The following is a 22,107-nucleotide window of genomic DNA, read 5'->3' on the forward strand; positions in this document are numbered from 1 at the left end:
TCTTTGTCTGGTTTTGGTATCATGGTGATGGTGGCCTCGTAGAATGAGTTTGGGAGTGTTCCTCCCTCTGCTATATTTTGAAAGAGTTTGAGAAGGATCAGTGTTATCTCTTCTCTAAATGCTTGATAGAATTCGCCTGTGAAGCCATCTGGCCCTGGGCTTTTGTTTGTTGGAAGATTTTTAATCACAGTTTTAATTTCAGTGCTTGTTATTGGTCTGTTCATATTTTCTATTTCTTCCTGGTTCAGTCTTGGGAAATTGTACTTTTCTAAGAATATGTCCGTTTTTTCCAGTTTGTCCATTTTATTGGCATATAGTTGCTTGTAGTAGTCTCTCATGATCCTTTGTATTTCTGCAGTGTCAGTTGTTAATTCTCCTTTTTCATTTCTAATGCTGTTGATCTGAGTTTTCTCCCTTTTCTTCTTGATGAGTCTGGCTAATCGTTTATCAATTTTGTTTATATTCTCAAAGAATCAGCTTTTAGTTTTATTGATCTTCGCTATTGTTCCTTTCATTTCTTTTTCATTTATTTCTGATCTGATATTTATGATTTCTTTCCTGACTGTCTTCATGCAGCCAAACCCAGTCCTCTCCCTGGGATCTGACCTCTGAAGCCCAAGCCTCAGCTCCCAAACCCCAACCGCCCCAGTGGATTAGCAGACAAGCCTCTCAAGCTGGTGAGTGCTGGTCAGCACCGATCTGCTGTGTGGAATCTCTCTGCTTTACCCCCTGCACCCCTGTTGCTGCACTATCCTCTGAGGATCTGAAGCTCCATCTCCATCCCCGCCAGAGAGGGGGCTTCCTAGTGTGTGGAAATTTTTCCTCTTTCACAGCTCCCTCCCAGAGGCACAGGTCCCATCCCAATTCTTTTGCCTCCCCTTTTTTTTCTTTTTCCTTTTGCCCTACCCAGGTAAGTGGGGATTTTCTTGCCTTTTGGGAAGTCTGAGTTCTTCTGCCAGCATTCAGTATGTGTTCTGTAGGAGTTGTTCTGCATGTAGATGTATTTTTGATGTATTTGTGGTAAGGAAGGTGATCTCCATGTCTTACTCCTCCACCATCTTGAAGGTCGCCCCCTCTGACAGTGTTTTATTAAAGCTACATTTAGTTTTTAATAATAAATATTTTTTTCAGAATAAATGGCATTCAATCTTTTGATTGTTCTCTTAGAGATGGATATTTATCCAATTATTCTGATAACCATGCCAACTGTTATATTCATATTCTTATTCATTACTGCTTAATTCCAAAGAGATACAAGACAGTTTACAAGACCTGTTTGTATATTGTTTTAAAAGGTGGTGGAGGAATCTCTAATGTGCTATTCTCCCTCTCAAATGAGAAAGCTATGAACAAAATAATTCTAAAGTTATTAGGATTTTTAAAAATATATCTTTTTCTACATTTGGCTTTTTAATCTTCAAAACCTCTTTTGTTTTGTTCATTAAGATATCATAAAGAAAACATTGGGGAAAAGCTACTTGACATTGGACTTGGCAATAATTTTTTTGAATATGACACCAAAAGCACAGGCAGTAAAAGCAAAAAATAAACACATGGGACATCAAACTAAAAGCCTTCCCCACAGCAAAGGAAACAATCAACACAGTGAAATGGCAATCTATTGAATGGGAGAAAATATTTATAACCCATATATCTGATAAAGGGTTAATATCCAAAGTATGTAAGGAACTCATACAAATCAACAGCAAACAAACCAAAAAACTCGATTGAAAATGGACAAAGGACCTGAATAGACATCTTCCCAAAGGAAACATACAAATGGCCAACAGGTACATGGAAAGATGCTCAGTATCACTAATCATCAGGAAAATGCATATTAAAACCACAGTGAGATATCACCTTGCATCTATTAGGATGGCTATTATCAAAAAGGCAAGAAACAACATGTGTTGGCAAGGATGTGGGTAAAAGGAACCTATGTACACTTTTGGTGGGAACATAAGCTGTTACATCTACTATGGAAAAAAGTATGGAAATTCTTCAGAAAACTAAAAATAGAACTACCATATGATCCAGGAATCCCACTTCTGGTTATATATCCAAAGGAAATAAAATCACTCCCTCAGAGAGGTATCTTCACCCTCTTGTTCATCGTAACATTATTCACAATTGCCAAGATATGGAAACAACCTGTTAATAGATGAATAGGTAAAAAGTCTGTGGTATATATATGTACAGTGGAATACTATTCAGCTATAAAAAAAGAAGAAATCTTGCCATTTGTTGCAGCATGGATGAACCCAGAAGGCATTATGCTAAAGAAGTAAGCCAGAGAGAAAAAGGAAAATACTGTTTGATGTCACTTACATGTGGAAGCTTAAAAAGTTGAATTTAGAACCAGAGAACAAAATGGTGATTACTAGAGGCTGAAGAGTGGGGAAAATGAGCAGAGGGTGGTCAAAGAGGACAAAATTTCAGTTATAAGATCAGTAAGTTCTGGGAATGTAATGTATAGTATGGTGACTAAAGTTAAAAATACTGTATTATATATTTGAAATTTGTTGAGAGTAAATCTTGTGTTCTCACCACACCAAAAAACAAAACAAAACAAAACAAACAAACAAAAACCAAACACGTAACTATGTCAGGTGATGTATGTGCTAATTAGCTTGATTGTGGCAATCATTTTACAATGTATATGTATATCAAATGATCAGTTTTATACTTTAAATATATATAATTTTTATTTGTCAATTATATCTCAACAAAGCTGGAAAAGATATTATACAATATATATATATATACACAGAAATGTATTCAGTCCAAATAACAGTTTAAATTACTATTCATATATATACATATATATATATCTATGCAAATGGGTAGATATTGAGTATTTATTTAAATGGTCATATTGAGCACATACCATGTTTATAATCCAGATCAAAGTTGTGCCTCATTATGAATGTCAAAGAATTGTAAGGAAAAAGATAATATAAAAATTCATTACATTGAAAATGCCAAGGTTAATCATAATTTTGCCCCATTTGATTGGATAATCTTTAATCAACGTTTTACTTCCTTTTATGTCAATTTCAAAAGCAATAGATTCAAATGTCCATAGGTTAGTTAAATGATCTAGAATTGAACTGAAGAAAAATTAACCTTTTAAAAATATTTCCAAATATATATACAGTTTGTTGTGTGCTATATGAACACACAGAGAACAAATGGTAATATATTTATCTCATAACACGTAAACCTGAGTATCATTACATGAGAATGTCTAAATGTTGTGCAGAGCACGTTACAGAAATCAGAACACGTACAAAATATTACTGCTCAAAAATTCATAAAACTGCAAATGGAAAGTTCTTTTCCATCTTCATCTAAAATGCTACACCCTGATGACTCTTAATAGCTGTAGGTAGTGTTTGGAAAACAATATTTGCATCTCTCCACTGGAAGCCACAAAAATGTGCAGAAGTTCCAACTACTATTAAGCGTTCTTAATGACTTTATCACCCTTTGGTTACCATGACATCAGAACCTTGAAGTGCGTATGTACTTAGTCTCACAGATTACTGCAGTGGGATGAATAGATCCTGCGTGAACCCTGGCAGGGCAAAGGTTAAGATGCCAAGAAGCCATACGCCTCTGCTGATCTACTAACAAGACTGAGCGGATCAACAGGGACACCATGGTAGAACGCTGATGAGCCTAATTGGCAACAGATACTAGATTCCTAGACACAGAGGATGGAAACAAGTAAAAGAGAAGGAAATGAAGACTTGAAAGTACACCTCATCCAAATTACAACTTCATGTTGGTGAAATCCCCCAAAGAACACCCAAGTACTTGCTACTGAGGGACCAGGCTGACAGTCAAAATGTGTTACCTTGTCCTTCATATCTCTTGATCTTTTAATTCCTCAGCCACAAAAAAGATAGATTATTTAATTTCCAAGATTCCTTTCAATTTCACGTTCAATATTCACTCCTAATTTCATTGATTCTTCTTGAAATTTGCCAGAATCTTGAAATTTGGATCTTGAATAATGCTTTTTGTTTGTTTTTTGGAAGAAAGAATGTTGTAATAGAAAAAGCCTGCTTTTGGAACCAGAAAGACAAGGATTTTACTCTTCATTCTGTCTATTGCTATGTATCTTGAGCAAGTCTCTTCAGTTTCTTCCTTTGTGAAATTAAGAAAATAATATCTTGCAAGACAGTGGTGGAATAACTTCATGTTCATACAATACAGCAAAATTTCCATGAGCCTATTTGCAAATGTAAGGGAAATTTAAATATAAGTTAGAAAATATATTTACATGTTACACAAAGAAGATTCTTTACTGAGATGACTTGAAATACTATAATTTCCTTAATTATACCTTATCTCTTAGGATCTTTGATGATATATCCAGGCTTTCAGACCTATGCTTTAACTTTGTTTTTTTAATTCACATTTAAATCTACATCTGACAGGCTTAAGTCTTATGACTGTCTGAAGTTTTTTCACACCTAATGATTTTCACATTTGGCGTATCTGATGATCAATCATTATCTCAACTATATTAAGTTTAAGAGGCATACCTTTTATCACTAGCACAAGACATTCTTTTCTGTTGTTTTATATTTGCTTAAAAATAATACAGCAAAATGGTAGATCTTAAAATGTTTGTTTGTCTGCTGGCACAGAATTCTGAATTCTGTGTGCAGAAGACATAAGGGTGTGAATTATAACATAGGAAATTTGAATAGTATAAAAACCAAATTTAACAAATATCAAGTACTTATAAATATGACATATTCCTTACATTGTGAGTCATTTTTTTGATAAAATAATTTTCCAGTTTTTTACTTTTCAGTTTTCAAGTAAATTTAAAGCATTTTACATTTTCATTTACCAGGCTGTTAAAAATACCATGAACTAGTGGAAAACCTGAGGAGATTTAATATGTATTTACCTGTTTCCTGTTTTCTAAAGTTATATCAAAATCATTAGTTTCTCTTAAGCTATTCTAATGTGGAGATGACTAGAAGAATTTTAAATTTTTATTATTTATGTTGTAAGTCTTCAGTTTAGAAACAAACAAGAAACAATAGAGAAAGCAAAGACAAGTAATATAGCAACAATTCCTAATTAACATTTTGGTGTATAACTATCCAGCTTTTTTTTCTTTGTAACCATGCAGTAACTTATTGGGAAAGTATATGACTTAACAATATTGCCACATTTGTGAATTATGTGACACAGTATATCCAGTGATAAATGCCGGTTTTGAATCCTTTCAAAGAAGATACTGGTAATAGAGGATCACTGACTCAAGAGTAGGAACTCATCTTTTACCTCCATTGATTCTGTTCACTAATCTAGATACACTTTAGGCAAAAAATAATTTCTATAACTTCATGATAATGTTTCTAAAGCTTCAGAGTTAACAAATTCTTTTGTAGTAACCGATTCAAGTATTAACTATTAAATTTAGAACATTTTTAAGCACTGAAGATAACATCAAATATCTTCTGTAGCTATCGGTATGGAATTAAAAATAGCTTATACAGGCAAAAGTACATAATCATGATTGTAAGAAATAAACAGCAGAAGATTTCATGACATAAAAATGTATCCCATAATTTAACATTTAGATGAGTTAACATGAAATGAATCAGAATCACAGATGGGGACTTTATTCCCTTTGAAAGTATGTTTTAGTTAAAACCTTAAGAGTAGAAATATTTGGCAAGAAATTTGTTATTTTATCAATCCAAACCATACAATCAGTTTGTGATGCTTAATAAAGACATAATTCTATCCTCTCTAATGAGGTAGAATTTCTAAAAGTGGAGCTTTTGAGGTTGAAAAGGCAGCTGCTATGTATCTCTTATGAATCTTTACTGTGAATTCACTATAATGGATTATCATGAAATGACTGGATGAAAGCAGCAATCTAATTGGGATGAAAGCAGTAATCTGGCTTGCTGAGAAGCTCCCTCCTCCTATAATCATCCTATGGAATTTTAACCATAGAGGAGGGCTAATGTCACATTCAAGTGCAGATTTAAGTACTACTGAATGATGGTATTTGGTGACATCTAATGCTGGCTGTACCTCAGTATTTAGATTTTTAAATGACGTGTGAACTGTGGCACTCATTTGCTTTTGCTATGTCTCATTCTCTTCTCATTATCAGCACGGTAAATATTTTGTAGGAGTAAACAGAGCCCAAATGACAAGAGCTGAGGACAGGATTTTAGGTGATACTTGGAATTGAGCTAAGTATAAGCCAGGATTTAAAATATGGTTATTTTTAATTATATGAAGTCAACAGGATCATTTTTTTAGCCTCTTTACTGACTCTTTAAGACAAAATAATTTACTTAGTAAAAAAAATGTACACATATTTTTAAACTAAGGACACTCAAATATCTCAAATACTTTAAAACTTCCCCATTTAAAACTCTTTTTCTTGGAAGGATTAAAAGCAAAATGAATTGAAAAGGAAAACAAGAGGTTTCATGCTTTTATAGTTAAATTGACATCTCCCTATTAAAATGTATTACAGAGCCTGCAAATGCTTATGTTGTCTAATCACTTAGAAACATTTCCTTTGTAAATGTGTAAAAGTGTAGTAGTGTAAGACAGGTACCAAACATAAATTCTTGATTATTCACTTCAAAGGAGAAAAAAAGAATATAGAATGCAAAACATTGAAATATATTCTGTAATCTTTTTAAAATGCTAGAGTCACATTTTTTTTCTTCTTATGCTATCTTCCTTATTATGATAATCCCTATACACACCAAGTAGCCCAGTGTCTTAAGGAAATCACTTTGAAGAGGCAATTCATAACAATAAGAAAAAGTATCTTTACATTTTATTTGCATTTCTAGAAAAACTTTGTAAAATCTATTTGTTCCTCTCCCTGTAGGTGAGTCATTCTCTAATACACTCCTCCAAAATCTATCTCTGACCTCAGCCTAGCCAGCTTTGTTTCTCTCCTCCCTTTTCTTTTGCCCCTACTTCTCTTTCAATCAATCTCAGCTTTTCTAATGCAATTTCCCAAATCCAAATCCATGTTTAGTGCTCCCTTCCTTCAGGCCACTCATCTTGAATAAGACTTGAGCGTGTATGTGGGTGTATATATACACACACACATGCACATATAGAGGAAATATTGGTCATTGCCTATCAGGCAATGATAAAGTTTTCCTTAGCAGATATTAAAGGGAATGAAGCTCTAGAATATTCCTATCTTCATCATCTTCTCCATTTCAAATGATAAATTGGTAGGCATTTTTCAAGGAAATATAGGTAGGTAGATACCAAACATTTTGGTATGGTATCTTTTCTCACAATTGTTTTTCTCCCTTTTAAAAAGTCTGGCATATTTAAGTTGGGTTTAAAATCAAACTATAAACTTCAGGTTTAATAAAAAGCAATGCCAAATAAACTATGTAATAGATGTCTCTATTTGACAATGATAGACATTCAAAAATATTTGTTGAATAAATGAAAAAGTGAATGAACAGACATTTCCTCTCCATTTTTAAGATTAACTCCAATCCCCCAACATGTTTCCTGATTCTTCTCATTCCTGGCTTATTATTCTTTTTACTTTTAGAGATGAGACCAAGGTGATCAACTCTGATTGTTTGCATACATTTTCAATGATTAAAACAAGTATGTTCACATTTTGATTCTGCTGCATCAAATAGCTATACAAAGATGTCTAACTATATAAGTGTCAATGTTAGCTTTGCATCTGGCCTTTTAAATCAGGCCAATTCACTTATGCACCATGTCTAAATTTACCTTTAAGTAAAAGCTACAGGTTAGATGAGGCCTTAGCCTTTTGTTTAATTACCTTCAGTCTTCATCATTTTCTCCCACCTCTTAATTAAAATATTTTACTGATTACAGAGGTTCTATCCTTAATGTGAATCCTGGATTCTCTTTTCTCAACTTTGGTGACTAAAATAATTTCCTTCTGTCATTTTAGATTCTAGATTTGTTGCAATAACTTTTGGATTTACCTAATTATTTGAACTTGAGGTCTTCTCTTGTGTATACCTGAGTTCTATTCCAGTGCCAAATAACTTCAAGTTAACTCCTGGCCTAATTTTTCAGAGGCTGAGTTTAAACAGATATAAATAGAGTAGGAAGAAACAAGGAAATAAACTCTGTATCCCTAGAAATAATAGGGGCTGGTTAAGTGGCTAAAATTCACTCCAGATTATGTTCAAGGTGGAGTACCCATATAAGGGCAAATGTGGGTTGAGTGTACTTAGCTTTTTATTGGCAAAAGTGCTAATAGTGGTGATGTAATTATCAGGATGGAGATAAATCTATACTGAAGGAAGAGGTAGTAATAATATTACTTTCCATTCTTTCATGCCAGCATTACAAATATAGTGAGATTAAATGATTAACCAAAAGACAAATTGAGGACTGTTGCATGTAGCAGGATTGTTTAATAGTGTATGACATAGAAGCTATCACAGTGATAATTTATGGTCACTGAAGAAGACTAAGTAATGTTACTTGCTTAGAAGCTTTAATTTTCCAACCAAAACCTCCAGAGTATTTTAAAGCCCCCTAACCACCAGCCCTTATGCCACAGCAGGCAACATTTTGCAGCCATTTTTAAGAAAATAGACAGATAGAATGTATATTTTCCAGTATTAAATTGAAGAGGATAGTTCCCTAAGGTAGAATCTAAGACATTGCCTGTATGTGTGCAGTAGAATGTTAACTTTGGTAGCAGCCAGGTTATAGGAATTCAGTTAATAAAACTCTAAGTTTAATATATGAACTATAAACATGTAAAGAATAGATTCCTGAGCATTTACTGTAACTTCTATTGTGCTTCAACTGTCTGTATTCACTTGTTGGTGGCTACGTTTTTGATCCCCAAATATAAAAGGTTCTTTGTCACTTTCTTCATGATTGAAGGAACACTGACTTTTTAAAATACAGTTTTTTCCCCTATCCCAAGTAATTTCAGGAGCCCCAAGTCTCCAGAGTTCTCTTCTGATTGTTGGTCTTTGCTTTTGAGTGTAAATAGTTATGCCAGAAGTTCCTAACATTTCCACAGTGGTGCTCGCTCATCTAGAGCATCATTGTCTTCAATATTTGATGGTATGGCTAAATACATCCTCACCTTGTACATATGGGTATAACCTGAAATAAACCATGTCCAGTGCCAGTGGAACCAGAAGCAGGTTCTTGTGCTTCAATCACATATATTTGTGATTGGTGCTGCTGTGAAGTCAAAAGGAGAGTTGCCTTCTTTTTTACTCTTGAGAACTTGCACAGAAGACTATGGGAGGTTCGGTGTGGCCAGTGGTTACGTGATGGAGTTTTTTCAGGTACTTTCACAGTTAGTCAGGTGTGTGTTCTGCAGTCTCAGTTCCACAGAGATGTAGCTCTTAGCCATAACACTGCTGTCTTTATGAGTCCAAACCCAAGTGGTAGTGGAGTATAAATCTGCTACATCTTTTGAGGGCTGGTCTGGTAGAGCGTAAATTCACTCACCTATCACTGTCAGCTATCATCCATGGACATGAAGGCCTGACTTGTTCATAATTGCTCTAGTGAAGTGAGGGGAAGTCTTCAAGTCTCAAAGCAAAGTTTTGTAAGCGCTCCAAGTGTTACAGATATAAGTATGATGGGGCTCTTTTGACAATTTTTTTCAACATCTTTTATAACAAAATAGTGCTACCACTTTATCGAAAGGTAGGTGGATTTTGTGCTGGAGCAGGACCACCATTCATGGTTAATCTCAGTCTTTGGCCTTGTTCTCAGGCTTTGTCACTGTATCCCTCCTGATAATGAGTTTTCTCTCAGGACACTGAAAATTTTCCTCTGTCAGGGTATTCCAGTCTAGTAAACATATGTATATATGTCTGGACATCATTGTGGAAAGCCTTCAGGCCCCATCTCCTCTGCCTACCCCTTCAGAAAGCAGCTCAGTTCTTATTTGATTAAGTCAATTAATCCACTCAACATATTTATTCATTGTTCACTATGTGCCTGGCAATGATATAGGCATAGAGAATACAAGAATTTATAAAAAGAGAAATTTGTTAACTCATATAGCTTTCTCTCTACAGTGATGATAGAAAAAACAAATAAAAAATAACATGTCAGATGGCAGTAAGTACTGAAGAGATAAATAAAACAAGTAGGACTACAGGTCATGCTAGGAGTTAGGATGATTTTAAGTTTTCCTCAGAGTGACCAGGGAGAGCCTGCATATGAAGGGCACATTTGAGCCAAGATGTGAAGAAAATGAGGAAGTGGGCCAAGATATCCAGGAGGAGATCATTCCAGGCAGAGAGGGCAAAAAGTGTACAGTCCCTCAGGAGGAAGTGTCCTGGGTGTCTAGGGAAGGAATAGACATAGACCTGAGATCTGAATTCCATGGAACAGCAACTTTCATGTTTCTTCTCCAGCCCAGTCAAGATACCCATTTATAATGAAAGGAAAAAGAATAGTTGACATGATCAATCTACTGCAAATTAACATGGGACATATGGTAATCAGCAGACTGTGAAGAACCAAAATAAAGAAAAGATGCTGAGACAGCAAGGTAAAATCAAGCGTCTTGCCATAGCTGGCAAGATTAAAAGATATTGCAGGACTAACATATATTTACACTTGAAAGCATTGGCCCAAGTTCTCTGCTTAATAAGCAATGTATACAGTGCATGGAGTAGAAGTTTTAGAAGAGTTAAGTAATTCTCAATTGGTTTAATGTTTTACTTACAAGTTTTATCAAAGACAGGAACTTTTAGCAATGAAAATCCAATTATAAGTATATTCGAACTTTGTTGCTTTTAGTAAATAACTAGAACAAAATAAAACCTTGCAACATTTTCAGAAGCTGTTTTAAACAATGTGTTATATTTTGATGTGCCCAATTTAGCACACCTCTCTTGATGTAGAGTTATAGTTATTCATTTAACATATATTTCATAGGTATCTATTATGTGAAAGGCTCTCATATAGGTGCTAAGGATATAACACTGAACCAAATTATATCCCCACCACATATGCTCATGGGCAAGGCAGACACATGTCCAGTACTAAATTCTATAAAGAAAAATCTGGGTAAAGGGATAAATAATTTCCACGGAAAATTCTTTGGGAAGGCATATAAATAGGAATATACTACAGTAACGAATAAACCTCCAAAGTGTAGTGGCTTTAAAAACATAAGTTTCCTGCTCATATTATATGTACATTGTAGGTTGGCACCAAACTGATTATTAAAATCATTCAGTGACCCAGACTAATGAATCAGGCACCATCTTGCATGTTGTTAGTCATTGTGCTAAAGGGAAAAGAGAGTCCTGGAGGGACTTGATCTAGAAAGCAGTGTGACACATCTCTCTTCCACTTGTAACTCATTGCCCAGAACTAACTTGTGGCCCACCCAATCACAGGGTAGCCAGAAAGTGGGCAGACCTAAGTATGTTTTCACCAGCACTAATAACCACCAAGAAGGGATGTAAGACAAAGAATTTTTTGAGAAGGTAACATTTGAGTTGAGACCCAAAGGAAATGAGGGAATGAGAGCTAGAGACAGATCATTCATAGCTAAAAGAAGAGTGAGGAAGTTAGAGAATATTGGCTCAGAAAGGAGTTAAGACTTCATCAAAATGAAAAATACAAAATGAAAAAAGAAGCTACAGATGGAGAAAATATAATCAGAAATTATATATCTGGTAAAGGACATACATCCAGAATATACAAAGAACACATAAGTTAATAAGAAGAAGACAACCCAATTTTTTAAAAAATGGGCAAAATATTTGAGACACTTCACCAAAGCAGATGTAGCAATGGTAACTGAACACATAAAAATATTTGAAACATAATTAATCATTAGAGAAATACAAATTAAACTATAATGATATCACATACACACTGGAATGGCTAAAAAAACAAAAAAAAAAAAACAATAAACACCCAACTGGCAATACCAAGTGTTGCTAGACTGTGGAGAATCAAGATCCTTACAATGTTGCTGGTGGGCAAGTAAAATGGTATAGTTACTTTGGAAAACAGTTTGGCAGTTTCTTAGAAAGGTAAACATACACTTATCTTATGACCCAGTCATTTCATTCCTAGTTATCTACCAAAGAAAAATGAAAAAACTATGTCCATACAAAGACTTGGATATTAATAATCATATCAGCATTATACATAGAGGCAAAAGTTAGAGATGTCCATGAAGCAGTAAACGGAAGCACAAAATGTAAAATATACATGGATACCAGTCAGCAATAAAAATGACTGAATTGTTATATGCTACGATATAGGTAGGCCTCAAAAACGTTAGGCTAAATGAAAGAAGCCAGATGCAAAAGGTGATATATTGCATGTTTGTATTTATATTCAATTACCAGAAAGGGAAAAACTATAGATACAAAAAGTAAATCAGTGGTCTCTTGGAACTTTGGGTGAGGATAGGAATTGACTGCACATGGGCACAAGATAACATTTTTGGAATGAAGAAAATGTTCTAGGACTAGGCTGAGTTGATAATTGCACAGTAGTATAAATTTACTAAAATCGTCAAAATGTGTACTTAAAATGGACAGGTTTGTGGTGTGTAATGTATGCTTCAATAAAGCGGGTCAAAAAAAAAAAGAAAAGAAAAGAAACAATGAGGTGGCCAGTGTGGATTTTATAGGGTAAAAATGGAAAGGAGCCATAGGGGATACAGTCAGAGGTGTAAGCCAGTGACATTATCACGTAATCATTGAAGTCCTTGGCATCAGAGTTCGGACTTCTTTATTAGTTTATGGGAAGTCAAAGGATAATATGAGTAGTAGACAAACTGGAATTAATTTATTATTAATTAATTAATATATATCCTTTTTAAAAGGATGTTGTATGTTGACAGCATAGGAAGTAAGATTGAAGTAAGATAAGCAAGACACTTTTAGAGTAGTTCAGGCAAGAAGGTATGAAAACTCGATCAGGAATGGTGCAGTGGAGGTGGTGAAAAGTAATCTGTTTGGGATATGTTTAAAAAGTAGAGCTTCCTAGATAATAAACATATTTGAGCATTAGATTTTTGGCATTTTTATTACCAAGTAATATGAGTAAATAACAACCTTATCCCATTCCTGAACCTCAGTCCAATGATGAACGCAACTCTAAATCAATACTTATGTTTCAAACTCAAGACTTAGGATTAAAGGGAGAAGCCACTGGTAGGATGCAGATCAGAGAAGTTTGATGCACACACATTTTAACTGTTAAACACAAAGAGAAAAAATTTTTCTTTGTTTTTCATGTACTTTTTAAAAATTAGAGTATAGTTGTTTTACTATGTTGTGATAGTTCCTGCTGTACAACGAAGTGGATCAGCTATATGTATACCTATATCCCCTCCCTCTTGGACCTCCCACCCCCCCCATCCCACCTATCTAGGTCATCAGAGAGCACCAAGGTTAGCTCCCTGTGCTATACAGCAGGTTCCCACTAGCTATCAATTTTACACATGGTAGTGTGTATATGTCAATCCTGATCTCCCAGTTCATCCCACACCCCCCGCACCCTCTGTGTCCACACATCCATTTTCTATGTCTGCATCTCTATTCCTGCCCTGCAAATAGGTTCATCTGTAACATTTTTCTAGATTCCACATATATGTGTTAATATATGATATTTGTTTTTTTTCTTTCTGACTTACTTCACTCTGTATGACTGACTCTAAGTCCATTCACATCTCTACAAATGACCCAGTTTTGATCCTTTTTTATGGCTGAGTAATATTCCATTGTATATATGTACCACATCTTCTTTATCCATTCATCTGTCGATGGGCATTTAGGTTGCTTCCATGTCCTGGCTATTGGAAATATTGCTGCAATGAACACTGGGGTGCCACACCCCCTCCAGCATTTGTTGTTTGTAGATTTTCTGATGATGCCCATTCTTACTTGTGTGAGGTGATACCTCATGGTAGTTTTGATTTGCATTTCTATAACAATTAGTGATGTTGAGCATCTTTTCATGTGCCTCTTGGCCATCTGTATGTCTTCTTTGGAGAAATGTCTATTTAGGTCTTCTGCCCATTTTTTGATTAGGTTGTTTGTCTTTTGATATTGAGCTGCATGGCTGTTTGCATATTTTGGAGATTAATCCTTTGTTAGTTGCTTCATTTGCAAATATTTTCTCCCATTCTAAGGGTTGTCTTTTTATCTTGTTTATGGTTTCCTTTGCTGTGCAAAAGCTTTTAAGTTTCATTAGGTCCCATTTGTTTTTTATTTTCATTACTCTAGGGGGTGGATCAAAAAAGATATTGCTGTGATTTATGTCAAAGAGTGTTTTTCCTCCACTATGAGTTTTAGAGTGTCCAGTCTTACATTCAGGCCTTTAATCCATTTTGAGTTTATTTTTGTGTATGGTGTTAGGCAGTGTTCTAATTTCATTCTTTTACATGTAGCTGTCCAGTTTTCCCAGCACCACTTATTGAAGAGGCTGACTTTTCTTCATTGTATGTCCTTGCCTCCTTTGTCATAGATTAGGTGACCATAGGTGTGTGGGTTTATCTCTGGGCTTTCTATCCTGTACCATTGGTCTATATTTGTGTTTTTGTGCCAGTATCATAGGAGTCAAAAGACCTGTGCTCAGAAAACTGGAAGACACTGATGAAAGAAATCAAAGGTGACACAAACAGATGGAGAGATATACCATGATCTTGGATTGGAAGAATCAATATTGTGAAAATGACTATACTACCCAAAGCAATCTATAGTTTCAATGCAATCCCTGTCAAATTACCAATGTCATTCTTCACAGAGTTAGAACAAAAATGTTTACAATTTGTATGGAAACACAAAAGACCCAAAATAGCCATAACAATCTTGAAAAAAAAAATGGAGTGGGAGGAATCAGTCTCCCTGACTTCAGACTATACTACAAAGCTATTTTATTTTCAATATCAATAAAGCTGCATTGAAACAGCAATGTCAGGTTTCTTTTTTCACTCTTAAAATATATTCTTACTTGGGACTACAAACTGTTACTCCATTCCTTCATGACAGCCATCCAAAAGAGTTGAGCAGAATTAGGTAAATAGACCTTAATTTTTATAATATATGTAGTGCAATTTGGGTTAACAGCTTAATACTCAAATAAATCAAATACACGCTATAGAAATTATTGAGTAAAATTTCCCTTCTCAAACTTGAAGTATGATTTTCTATTATAATAAGGCATTTTATAATATTTTTGAGGAATAATTTCAGAGTAATTTTAAGTAATTAAAATATTGAATGGTAATTTTGAAAAATGTCTGTATGAGGAAATATAACAAATTACCTTTGCTTTTTATAGTTTGAACTTATGGAACTAAACATGAAATCTTTAAATTTTGAGGGAACAAATAATTTAGGAAGAAACAAATTGTAAAACTGGCTTTAAAAATTTTCACATTAGAGTTTTTAAAATCTCTCCTATTCAGGATATTAAGGTGATAGAAAAGTTCACATTACTACCAATTTTTGCAAGTAAGAAATTTTATTTGAAAGTTTTTTCCAAGAACTTTAAACTGTAAACTCCACATCTAAGTCTTCAACTATTTGTTTGTGAATGCTCAGTGATACTTTTATGACTATCCAGAGAGTCAATTTCATTTTTTTGCAATATAAATTCTGTTACCTGAAGCAAAATAATTGTCCTCATGTGATGTGTCTGATTATTTTGGTTTTATCATAATTGGTTTGCTAATTTTGGAATTTATCTAGCAAGAATAGTTTTGTAATTAAAAAAAAACTGGAGTAACAGATAAACCCCAACATCTTAGAGGCAGAAGATAATAAAAGTTTGTTTCTTACTTATTTAAATACCAAAATAGATGTTAATGATTGTCTGAGAAGCTCTCTTCTAGTAACTGTTTCATTGAGCCAGTCTCTTTGTTTGTATCTATGCCATCTTTAACACATGGCTTTCTTTTTGCTTGTTTGTATTAAAATGATGAATCAAAAAGACTATAGAGCATCTTGCATGAGAGGTTTATCTGGGCCAGACTGAGAAAATGTGCATATCAATACTTTCCTTTCCATAACTTGTCAGGACTCACTCATATATGATCACAAATAATGATGATTTTGGTTCTTTGTCCAAAAGTAAAAGGAAATTAATCTGGTGAAGAGCCAATAGTCTCTGTCACAACTATATGGAGATATACATTATTTTTAGATATCTAGAGAAAGAATCCACATTTTTAAACTACTCTAATATTTATATAATGTCCAGATCAAGATGGGATTCTTTCATCTTGTCATTTCTTTCCTTCTGTCCTTTTAAAAAAATAATAGCTTTATTGAAGTATGATTTACATATCATAAAATTCACCCTCTTCAATTATGTAATTCAGTGGTTTTTAGTATATTCACAATATTGTACATCTAATGCCACTATCTAATTCCAGAACAAATTCATAGTTTCAAAAAGAAGCCCTGTACCCACCCTGAAACCACTAATTTACATTTTGTCTGTATGGAATTTCCTGTTCAGAACCTTTCTTATAAATGGAATCATACTATATGTGGCCTTTTGTGTAAGGATTCTTTCACTTAGCATGTTTTCAAGTTTGATCCATGTTGTAGTTTTGTTCTTCTTTTGTGAAATTTATTCCTAAGAATTTTATTTTTTCTGATGCTATTGTAAATGAAATTGTGTTTTTAAATTTTATTTTCAGAACATTTCTTCCTAGAATATAGAAATATAATTGAAATTTGTGTATTGATTCTGTATTCTTCAACCTTGCTGATCTCATTATTAGTTCTAATTGTGTGTGTGTGTGTGTGTGTGTGTGTGTTCCTTGGGATTTTCTATATACAAGATTGTATAATTTGCAAATAGAGATGATTTTACTTCTACTATTGCAATCTGCCTTTTATTTCTTTTTCTTGCATAATTTCCTTGGCTGGAACCACCATTGAAATGTTGAATAGAAGTGGTGAGGGCAGGCATCCTTGTCTTAATCCCAATGTTAGGGGAATGTGTACAGTTATTTATAATTAAACATAAATTAAATATGTTAGCTGTTGGTTTTCCATAGATGACATTTATTAGGTTGGGGACATTCCTTTCTATTCCTAGTTTGATGGGTTTTTTCCTCTGTTTTTATGTTTTATTTGTTTTGATTGGAGACATAAGAAAATTTCTGTGAAAACCACAGCTTGATGAGCTCTAAAAGGAAGTTAAACTTGGGGCTCACTTTTTAAAAGAATATGCATTTTAATATACAGCACTTTGTCTGCTGTGTGGCTGAGTTAACATTCCTATGGCAACACTGACTTTACCAGCTACTCTGCCAACTTTTATGCATAATTCACAATGTCACAACATTCTAAGTACTGTGCTTTTAAGAAAACTCAACATGGCATGTAAAAAATATTAACTAGAGAGAGGGGGTTCAAGATGGTGGCATATGAAAACCCTGAACTCACCTCATCCCTCTACCTCCAACATGGTAATGTGCAGTAGGGAGGAATATCACAGAGGCCCCCTGCAGATTTGCCTACCCTGGGACACAGCAAAAAAACAATGGTTTAAAGGGCACCTAGACTACATGTGAAGGAAATCCATTTACTAACCCTAGAGCATTTGCCAAATGGACAAAGAACTAATAGTACTCTCTCTGGGGTGGGAGGTGCTGAAGAGTGGATTTGTCTGTGTATGAGTTCCTTCTCCATCTTGATAGCAAGAGTGGTAAAATGGTCCAGGTGCTCTAGTTGGCCTGAAAAGCCTGCCCCAGGCACCCCAGCTCCCTGGTCCACACCAGCCACAGCCATCTCCCTAAGGTGGCCCTGGTGTAGCCTGACCCAAGCCCTCCAGCCTCTACTTACTCCAGCTCCACCTGGCCATCCAAAGCTGCCTGGCATATGTAGTCTACACAGGAGACATTCCTACACAAAGCCATGCCCTCAATATCAGGAGAGGTAGCTGTTTTACCTAATTATTAATAGAAACAAACACAGAATTGTCAAACCAAATGAGGCGATAGAGGAATAAATTCTAAACAAAAGAAAAAAAACCCTAATGAAATGGAAATAAGTAATTTACCTGATAAAGAGTTCAAAGTAATAGTCATAATAATACTTGCCAAACTCAGGAAGAGAATAGAGGAAAACAATGAGAACTTCAACAAAGAGTTAGAAAATATAAGAAAGGACCAATCAGAGCTGAAGAATATGATAACTGAGAAAATGAAAAACACACTAGAAGGAATCAACAACAGATTAGATGGTACAAAAGAACAGATCAGCAATCTGAAAGACAGAATAGTGGAAATCACCCAATCAGAACAGAAAAAAAAAAAAAAGAGAGAGAGAGGAAAAAAGAAAAATAAGAATAGTCTAAGGCACAATTGGGACAATATCAAGCATACTAACATTTGTATTATATGGGTCCCAGAAGGAGACAAGATATAGAAAAAAAGAAGAAAACTTATTTGGAGAAATAATGGCTGAAAACTTCCTTAACCTGGGAAAGAAAACAAATACAGTAAGTCCCCTACACATGAACGAGTCCTGTTTTGAGAGCGTGTTCATAAGTCAAATTTGTTTGTAAGTCCAACAAAGTTAGCCTAGGTACCCAACTAACACAATTGGCTGTATAGTACTGTACTGTAATAGGTTTATAATACTTTTCACACAAATAATGCATAAAAAATAAAGAAGTACAAAAAATAAAGAAAACATTTTTTTGTTTTTGTTTTTGTTTTTTGTGTTTTTTTGCGGTCCATGGGCCTCTCACTGATGTGGCCTCTCCTGTTGCGGAGCACAGGCTCCGAACACACAGGCTCAGCGGCCATGGCTCACGGGCCTATCTGCTCCGTGGCATGTGGGATCTTCCCGGACCGGGGCACGAACCTGTGTGCCCTGCATCAGCAGGTGGACCCCCAACCACTGTGCCACCAGGGAAGCCCCAAGAAAACATTTTTAATCTTACAGTACAGTACCTTGAAAATTACAGTAGTACCAGATACATCACCACTGCTTTTACGCTTGCTTCCAGACATCCTGGGCTTGAAATAAAGATACTTTTCTACTGTACTCTACACAGTACTGTACAGTAAAGTACAAAAAAGCACAACCACTTATAGAGGATTCACATAAGTGACAGTGTACTCCAGACACATGAACTAACTTATGTGATTGGACATGCGAACCGACGTTTGCATCTTTGAAAGTTCACAACTTGAAGGGTTTGTGTGTAGGGGACTTACTGTATTGAAGCCCAGGAAGCACAGAGATCCCAAGCAAGTTGATCCCAAGAAATCCACACAAAGACATATCAAAATTGAAATGGTAAAAGTTAAAGATAAAGGGAATTTTAAAGGCAGTAAGAGAAAAATGAATAGTCCCATACAAGGAAACTCCTTAATACTATCAGGTGATTTTTCATCAGAAACTTTGTAGTTCAGTAGGGAGTGGCATGGTACATTTAAATTGCTGAAAAGGAAAATTTACAACCAAGAATACTATACCCAGCAAAGTTATCATTCAGAATTGGAGAGATAAAGAGTTTCCCAGAAAAGCAAAAGCTAAAGCAGTTCATCACCACTAAACCAGCTTACAAGAAATGTTAAAGGGTCCTCTTTAAGCAAAAATGAAAAGGCAGTAACCAGAATAAGAAAATATATGAAATAAAAAATATTTCACTGGTTAAGGCAAATATATAGTAAAGACAGTGAAACAGCAACTTAAAAAGCTAGTATGAAGGTTAAAAGATAAAAGTAGTGAAGACACCTATGACTATATATATATATATATATATATATATATAAAACTTAAATATAGTATTTAAGGAATACAAAAACATTCTTAAATGTAAAATATAGCATCAAAAACATAAAACTTGGGGAGTAAAAATGTAGTGCTTTTATAATGTATTTGAACTTAAGTGACTATCAACTTAAAATAAACTGCTATATATATATATATAGGTTGATATGTATGAACCTCAGTTTGGGTTATTTACCAATCTCTTAATCAATATATATAGTCAGGTGATTAGAGAAATTTGATTAACCAGTCTTTGACATATAGTTTCTATAGTTTCTGGAAAATAAATTCAGCTTTGACCTAAAGAAGTCTCAGAATATGATGGAGTAGTTCACCCAAAGAAATATTTTATGGTAGAAATAAAAAGAAAATAATAGATAACCATTATTTTGTGGTAAGAAAGCCATAATTACAATGTTTTTGTTGTTTTTTAAAGTCTTCAGATAATGAAAATGGAAAACCATATAAATTATATAGTTATTCTTGCTGAGGTCACCTAGAGAGTTGGACCAAATAATGAAAAATGATTAAGTCATGCTTTCAGGAATGACAGACTGAATCATTCCAGAATACCTTCCTCTGGAGGAAACAACTAACAACCTAGACATAGTACAAAAGCAACCTGAAAGTACCAGAGGTGAAGAGAAGCAGTTGGACTCTGGTTGGGGGTTCACACTGGCTTGGAAAAATAGAAACAAGGAACTTTGCAAGTAAGAAAGAAAATCTGCTGCCAGCAGTCCTGCTCAGTAAGAAATTCTAAAGGAAGTTCTTCAAGATGAAGGGAAATTATACTAGATTAAAAATTACAGGCAAAACAAAGCCTGAAAGACAAAGAGAGAAATCTGAAATAAGACCAGAACTGTTGCCCTGTGTACACGGGCACATGAACAAATGCAGGCAGACTCTGATGGGGAGTGCACATTTACCTGGCAGAATTGACACATGGGGTGTCAAGTAAGTTCTCGTCCCTATAACTTTTAGACTGGGGATAATCACAATCACAACATGTACAAGAGTGGTGGTGGAGGTGGCAGTAGGGGGAATTTCTTGCAAAATCTTACCATATTTCCGCTGGGAAATCAGAAGAGTAAAGCCAGGAAACCATGAATATCAAATATAGGACTCCAAAGGAGAAAGAGCTAGAGAGAAGATTCCCCAAATCTGTCTATTCACATCTCTGACTGACACCCTAAACATACATGTGCAGAACAGACTCAAAGAAGCCCAATTAAAGAAAAACTATCAGAAAAAAACCCAGAGCTGTTGCACACTAAACAAATTATTTCAGTCCAGGCTCAGCCTAGAAAATTATTTCCTAAAACAAAACAAACAACGATACTCAATGGAATAAAATAACAAAATCCTGAATCGTCACAATTTAACATTGATAATGTCCAGGATAAAATTCAAAATCGTCTGACATTGGAATAATCAAGAATACGAAACACAATTTCAAGAGAAAAGGAGATCAATTTTTTTCTGACCTTGAGATGAAACAAACGTTTGAACTAGGACACATAAGTTTTAAAGACATTTTTATAACTATCATTAATGAAGTAAAACAAAACATGCTTCCAATGCATGAATGTATCAGTAGAGAAATAGAAACAACAAAAATGAACCAAATGGAAATTTTAGAACTAAAAAAACCACAATACCCAAAATAAAAGTTCAGTAGGTGGACTTAGATAAATGGGCATGACAGAGAAAAAAAAATAAATGAACTTAAATATAGAATCACTGCATATTTTTCAAGTAGAAGAACAGACAGAAAAAAATATTTTGAGAAAATGAACAGGGATTCATGAACCTGTTAGGTGATACCAAATGTTTAAATGAATATGTAATTAAAATACTAGAGAGAAAAGGGAGACTGGGACAGAAAACATATTTAAAGAAATAATGGTTGAAATCTTCCAAATTTGGTAAAAATCAGATACTTGTAGATATAAGGTTCTAAACTAAATGAAATTTAAGCAGAATGAATTCAAAAAATCCCATGCTAAGGTACATCACGGTAAAACTCTAAAAAGCCAAAAGATAAAGAGCAAATCTTGAAAGCAGCAGCAAAAAAACAAAAAATGTATTCTATGTAGGGGAACAATGATTCAAATTGTGGCTATACTCCCCCGCCCCATAAAAAAGAAGAATGGAAAATTATCTTTAGAGTGTTGAATTAAAAAGATCTGTTAACCTAGAATTCTATATATGGCTAGAATTTATTTCAAGAATGAAGGTAAATTAAATGATTTTTTTCAGATAAAATAAAGTAAAATTTTGTTACTAGCAGACTTGTAAGAACTGCTAAGTAAGTCCTCTCAAGATG

Source organism: Physeter macrocephalus, chromosome 1, assembly GCF_002837175.3.
Source record: "Physeter macrocephalus isolate SW-GA chromosome 1, ASM283717v5, whole genome shotgun sequence".
Classification (NCBI taxonomy): Eukaryota; Metazoa; Chordata; class Mammalia; order Artiodactyla; family Physeteridae; genus Physeter; species Physeter macrocephalus.